The sequence below is a fragment of the Egretta garzetta genome, unplaced genomic scaffold (assembly GCF_000687185.1).
Source record: "Egretta garzetta isolate BGI_Z169 unplaced genomic scaffold, ASM68718v1 scaffold82, whole genome shotgun sequence".
NCBI classification, from domain to species: Eukaryota; Metazoa; Chordata; class Aves; order Pelecaniformes; family Ardeidae; genus Egretta; species Egretta garzetta.
In genome coordinates this window covers 36,589-43,544 of record NW_009258781.1, presented here as the reverse complement: position 1 = coordinate 43,544, position 6,956 = coordinate 36,589, and the positions used below count along the sequence as shown (strand labels likewise).

The window sequence follows — 6,956 nt, the reverse complement described above, 5'->3', positions numbered from 1 at the left end:
GGGGGTTGGATTAGATGGTTTCATGAGGTCTCTTCCAACGAAAACAATTCTGTGATTCTGAGACTGTACTGTTGTCTATGACTACCTAAAGTGAGGATGTAGAGAAGACTGAGCCAGGCTCTTTTCAGAGAGACCTAGTGGAAGGACAAGAACAAATGGCATAAGTTTGAATTAGATACAAGGACAACTTTAACCCAGAGAGGCTATGAAATCTCTGTCCTTGGACATATTCAAAACTGAACAGCACAAGGCCTTAAGCAGCTTAATCTAACTGGACGTGCTTTAAGTGGGGTTTGGACTAGGTGACCTGCACAGGTCCATCTCAAGCCAAATGATTTCACGATTCTCATGTAAAGCTGGATTGAAAGAATGTAACCAGTCACAGATTAACATATTTGTGGAACCAAAATACACATGACTGTTAAACATAGGCCTGGTAAAACATATGGACACTGGAATAGGCCTGTGGAATATAAGACCAGGACCTTGGCAATCCTAAGTTACTCTAGATAGCTATCACTTTAGCCTGGAAGTACTGATCACCTCAGCAGCAGTTTTCTTCTCTCTAAACCAGGCAAATTGTCAGAAGAACACTGTCCTAGTAATTGTTAGGGCTTTGAAGCATTCAAATGGAACACCCCACTGGCTAAATGCAAAGGTTTATTGATGAAATCCCAGAAACAAGTTCCGCTAATTTCAGTGCCTAACAAAAGACTTTGATGGATCTAAGTAGAACCATGGGGACGGACAATCCCTGCCATATCATCAGGTACCTCAGTTTACTGTCCTGTCAGGAAGTACAACCAGTCCCAGAGATTTCAGAAGGAAGCAGAAGGACTAACTCAAAAATATGAAATAAACTGCCCACAGACTCCTTACCAAGTACAGAAATGTACAGATTGGTTTATGTGCAAAAGAAAACAGAAGGGTTAAACTGTATTATATTTTTATATTATCTAAATGTGTCTTTGAATTCTTTCTTTGTAATATTTTTTCCTTTTCTGAATGTTGTTAAGGGATTGACCTGATTTCCACTAGCTGTCTGTAAGTTTGACAGGCCAATTACATACTGAACAAAAAACCATTTATGCTTACATTTTCAAATTTGTTGCTAAATTTCTACAGTCTTCTGCTGATCTAGTAGTTCAAGACAGGATAGAAAAAAATGCTGAAATTATTTTGAACAAAAATTCACCTTCTTAATGCAATACACCAATTTTAAGACTTACATGTCTGACTAGAAATGGTGGCCTGTTCTCATTTTCTGATTTGCACTCAGCAGACCCCAGGCTCAGTCTTGACAGCTGCTGCTGATTTTCTCTGCAGAGTTCACATAAGTGGTCTCTAGTGTTAAGAGAAGGAACTTACCATTTTAAGGACCTTGTATGCCTTCCATAGCTTTCAACCCTTTTCACTGACGTCCTCCATTGTGTTAGTGAATGGTTCCTTCATTTTGGTGATGCAGATGCAAATCTTTGATTCCTTGTTCTGTTTTGGCCCTGGCAGAGAAATTCACTGTTGTACAATTACCTAAGTAAAAACAGATACAAGCCATTTGCAGCTCCCTGCAAAGACGACTAAGATTTAAGCAGAAATTAGTCCAGCAGGAACTGACCATGTGATAGCAAAATTCAGATCTTTGTATGTACAAAACGGAAGACTCTGTGATTCTGTGTTGGAGTGTGGCAAAGTCAAAACCAGAAAGAAGTCAGCATGGGCTTATATACCCTACCTCCTCCCACATTATCTCAGTTGTGTAACTTCTCATCTAGGGCTTAATCCTGAAAGATTGTTCCCTGGCTGTCACAGAGGTCAGAGAAGGATGAGTACTTCAGAAAAGCACTTGTGAGCTTAGAAAATACAGAACTTTGGTTAAAATCTTGAAATCCTGACTTCTGTGGGAGTTCATCCAAGTAAACCTTGTAAGTATTTCATGTCAAGAGAGATATGGGGAGGGAGGCGACGGGACACAAATTCAACAGCTGTTACTCAGAGTACTTTATCTGCTGTGTTTTGTTCCAGCAGGGAGGGCAGAATTTTGTCCCCACAGGATATTATCTAATAAATAACCTGTTAGATATATAGGCACTAAACAAAGCACAGAATGCACTTGTAGCACTTTCTCAGAGGATGACTAACTGGTTGCAATTAAATCTGGATCAGAGGATGCAATGATAAATAGAGAAAGGATGAATTCACTAAGCAAAAGCATACAAACAGAAAAATTTGTAAAAGCTAGCTATAAACACTGTCAGCAAAAGACAGGAGGCAGTAAAACACCATCATATCAAGAGATCACAATCTGCTCAAATCTTACCTTCAGTGGAAAGCAATGCAAGGATTATTTGTCTTTGTGGGCTTTCCCTGGAATGAACTGCTTGGTAATTACAAAATGAGAGCACCTGGGATAGCAGATAACAAACTGAGATGTGGATGGCTTTGGTTTAGTCAGTCAGATTTGCTGTTGTTACAACAAAATCTAGGACCCCTAGCATGGCCTTAAATCTTACCTACCGTTGCTGCCGAAGGTATCTAGATACAAAGGCAACAGCAAAGCTAGACTCAAATAGACTGAGTCAAAGGTTATAAAATGGTAACCAAGCCTGCATGTTACCATAAATACTTACATAATTCCTTCTTCTGTACTGAAGTGGAAGCTCTGTAATGGTTGTTCTTGTGCAGAACTATTTTTGGTGCTATTCCCTTAAAAATAACTGTTGAGGGGAAAGGATTAAATACATAATCACTGCATGTGCACCCCCCTTATAATCAGAACACTTCAAGTCCTTCATTGCAACTGCAGAATCCAAAGTGACAAAAAGAGGCATTTGAGCTAAAAAAGACTTGTGAGAAACTCATCAGCAAAGAATAGTTGTAAAGCAATTTTGCTATGAAAAGCATTAATTTGATTTTAGTCTGCTCTCTTAATAGGTATAAACTGTGCAAGAAGGGAAATATGATGCACAAGGCCAGCAAGATCAAAACATATGCTTGAGGCACTAGCACTGCCCCAGAGCATTTCCTCAGAAAGCCAGTATTGTGAAGAAAGGTGAGAAGAATCCTTTGAACTACAGAGAAGATATACAGCTCTTTACTGTTTGATTAGCAGTTCCATTTGCACACTAGTCTTCCTGGTGGATCGGGGTGGCCCAAAGGACACTTTCCAAAATGGTGTGAAAAAGGAATTCCAGTCTACCTGTCAAGCAAGGTAATGCCAGGACAAACACTGTAAAAGACACTAGTGATCTCTACTGAAAAAAAACCAAAAATCTGTTCATTTGCCTTGAACTTTGACTTGTGCATTTCTTAGCAGTTCCTCTTTCTTCTACAAGAATGACAGAGAAATCACAGCACAGTACCTTCAAACTCTATTTTCCTCTACCCTCATGCAAAGAGGAGGAGAAAACAGAAGCAGTAGCAATGAAGAAGCAAAGAAATCATTTGAGGGCAGCATCTGACTGGCCCAGATCCAGCCAGAGAAATGAGGATCTCTGTCTGGATCTGAGCTGGTATGAGGGTACCCCCAAATCACCTATTCCTTTACCAATATGTCATCACCTTCTTCGCCTTCAGTTATTTCTAAGTTTCTGTTCTAAAAATATATAGAAAAAATTCCCATATTAGGCAGAACTTTCTAACAGCTAGTTTTAATTAAGTCTAGTATTTTCTATACCTCCAATTTATGCATAACCCCCCAGCTTTTCATCTGAAATAATGGCATTCCTAGTTTGTAGAGTAATTACAATAACTTTCTGAATGAATCAAAGCAAAATTGAGTTTTCAAGGAAGGATGCTCCTCTCTATTCAAAGCCATTCTAAGCTGCAATGGACTCAGATTAACAAAATTCAATTCCATTTTTCTGCTTCTTTTGCATAATCCAATCCATAATGCAGTGAGAGGGATAAATATGCAATCACTTTAGTCTGCTATTTTTGCTTCAGGAAACAATGAACCCTAGCCAGAACAGAAACTGGAAGGATTTACAGAAGTATGAAAATGAAAGACACCCAAGAGATTAGTGAGAACAGGCAGAGTGAAAAAAACAAGGCCTGAGTATGAGAGAAAGAAGACGGACAGAAAGCTGGCATCCTCAAAGGCAACTGGTACAAAGAAACTTGAAAATCTTTTAAGCTCCTGGTCCTTTCATCTAATCTGTGGATGGAGGTACATAAAACTGAACATAAAATTTTACTATTAGGCCTTCTAACCTGCCTATGCAGAGAGATTACTCTTACTGTCTATGACTAAAAGATTTAATTGTTAGGCTAGCACATACCCACTACATCCTCTGAGGAAACATCGTATTCAAGAGTACATGAGCATCCCCCTCTGCTCAAGAAGACCAAAGGGATAGTCAAAACTCCAGTCCTCAAAAAGTTGCTACTTAAGCAACTGAATTCCTTCCTTCTTCAGACATGTATGATTAAGTACCAGTTTCAGGCAACTTACTGGGAAATGAGGAGAAGTCTTCACCAGTAATTCTTCATCCACACCAGGATATGCAGGAATCAGCTTGTGCTCTGGGAACAGAAAGTCTCGTGTATTCTCTTCATAAATTACAAGATCATCCCCTACTGAAAGAACAAAAAAACCACCCATAAAAAAGTAGCTGTCAAGGCTGTCACATGGAATTTCCATTAATAGCTGTACAATTACAACTCAGTAAATTATGAATAACCTTGACAGAATGCTGACCCTCTCATGCATAAAGATGCTGTCTGTAATAGGTGGTGGTTGGAACATTAGTGGGCCTAGGAAGAGTGGTACAGGAACAGCACACACTCAGCATGATTTAGAATTATTTGGTGTTGGAGATGTTTAAGACGGCAGCTCCTTCCTAGTATACTGTCCTCCTCTATGTCAGGGAACCTTTCAGGTCACATTCTTGAGGGCCACAGCAAACAAAACCACAGAAAAACAGCAAACCCAAACCATTTGGTTCTGTATTCATATAGAAGAAAGAACACAGCAACATCAGATTTTTTTTTGCCTGCTTGACTGAGAGAATGACTGCTTCTCCAGCAGATGGCTTATTTACTTTATCTCCAGTGCTCTGACTATGCTGCACCTGATCACTTTGTCTGAAGAGGGCAAAAGGGAGGGAAACTATTTAAATTTTTGTTAGTTTTGAAAGATTTGGCTTAGCAGAACTGCACTGGAGTTTGATGCTGTCATTGACTTTCCAACTATCACAAGTGCCCTGAAATATTTTGGGGATGGAGATGACTGCAAGGCTTGAAAGCAGACTACCTAGCTACATTGGAGAGAATGTCCAAAGCTGTGACAGACGATGTATAGAGATGGTGTATTAATGCATGTTTTACAAAGTATGTGTAATGCATGTGTTTGCATACAGCATGCTAAATCTTGGCCCAGATGACTTCTCAGTGCTTTCAGTATGACCAGGAGTCACTTCACTGGGCAAACAACTAATTGTTCTAATCAGCTGCCTGCAAGAATAGAATAAAAAATATTGATATGTGATTACAACATTCCAAAGTTTGTTCAGCAAATGTGTCATCATAAAGTGGTGTTGAAAGTCAGTCACCATGACTTTTGAAATGTATTCACTCCAGAGAGCCAGCATGTAGTAGACGAGCATCATGTAATTTGGCCATCCAACCACACAGCATGAGATCAGTGTCCTACTAACTGAGGGCATAAGTACCCACATTACAAGCAAAAAGCAGGTGCGGATCCCTCAGGGACAAGGCACAGCAATCAGCAAGTGAAAGCTTTGGCTTTAATGAAAGAGTGGTGTTACACAGTAGGAAACCCAGTACAACAACAGTAATCAAATGGGGACCTGATGCAGTGGAACCCTGCTTAGGAGTCAAGCTCAAAGGAAAACACCACAGGGGTGAATAATAAAATTTGCACTGATTAACGTATCATACATATGCAATGTTCTGTTTTACTCACTAGCAAACTCACTGATGTAACGTAGGTCCGAATTCCAAGATCTGCAGCTGGCTATCACACTGGCGCCTGTGCAAAGGTGGGTGCAGATGAGGGGGCAAGCAAACTATCCTGGATTACCGTCACAACAAGACAGAACGTGCTTGGGACTCTGCATATTCAGATGGGAAGAAATTAACTACCCCAGGTTACCGTAACAAGGCAAGATGTGCTTGGGAGTCTACATGCTCACATGGGGAAGACAAACTAACCTGGGTTACCATAACAAAGTCTTCTCGCGCCCTACATCACACTTGTCTCTAGTTCGTCTCTTCCTTCAGAACCCCATTAACTGAGTGAATGGACAAGGTCAGCACTGCTCTGTATAGGTAGCACAGCCAGAGACAGAATATACTTTCATAAGCTCCCACCACAGGAGGCAAGCTATAAAGTACACTGTCGAGCACCCGGCTTACAAACTACAGCAAGGGTTTTGACTTCCTGAAATAAGACACTAAGCTGCCCACAGTGGATACTATGCTATAAAAGCTGCTACTGCCTTTACTTGGATGGGTTCTGTGTCTTCACAGGGGCAAGGACACATGCTCACTTCTAACCAGACTAAAAACAAACCCATGCTCACTTTTAATCAGACTAAAACCAAACCCTGCAGTTTGGTGATTTCTAGACAAAACAATGTCACAAGGAAGAAAATTTTGAGAAAAAGTTAATAATGAGAGTAACACTTTTGATCCTATTCAAAGTTTTGTCTTTTCTAGCCACATTGCTTGGAAGGACTGTCTTTCTAATGGATCCCAGCTTTACAATCACCAGGAAAAAGTCTTTTGTGAGCTTTTGACACTACAGGAAGCAAGCAAATGGTCAGGTTTACCATATGAGGTCTGGCAGGCACTGGTTCCTCTCATGAGGAATATACTTTGGTTTTCTGAATAATTTTTTGATTTAGAAAGTTGAAAGAGGACAGTATGTCCCACTGCACAAAAAGTAACCAAAATCTGTAGGCTGCATATTTTTGCAGAGCCAAAAAAAAGGGGGG

At 40.2% G+C, this 6,956-nt stretch overlaps 1 long non-coding RNA gene across 1 annotated transcript in view; it reads right to left on the bottom strand.

Annotated features, from left to right (window-relative positions):
- Positions 1-1,371: 1,371 nt before the first annotated feature.
- The window catches only part of LOC118451731, a 7,964-nt gene continuing 2,379 nt past the window's right edge, over positions 1,372-6,956 (bottom strand). The window contains exons 2-3 of the long non-coding RNA XR_004841278.1: positions 4,451-4,575; positions 1,372-1,499 (exon numbers count right to left, since the gene is read on the bottom strand). This is a non-coding gene — a long non-coding RNA (uncharacterized LOC118451731). The remainder of the gene's footprint in view (positions 1,500-4,450; positions 4,576-6,956) is intronic.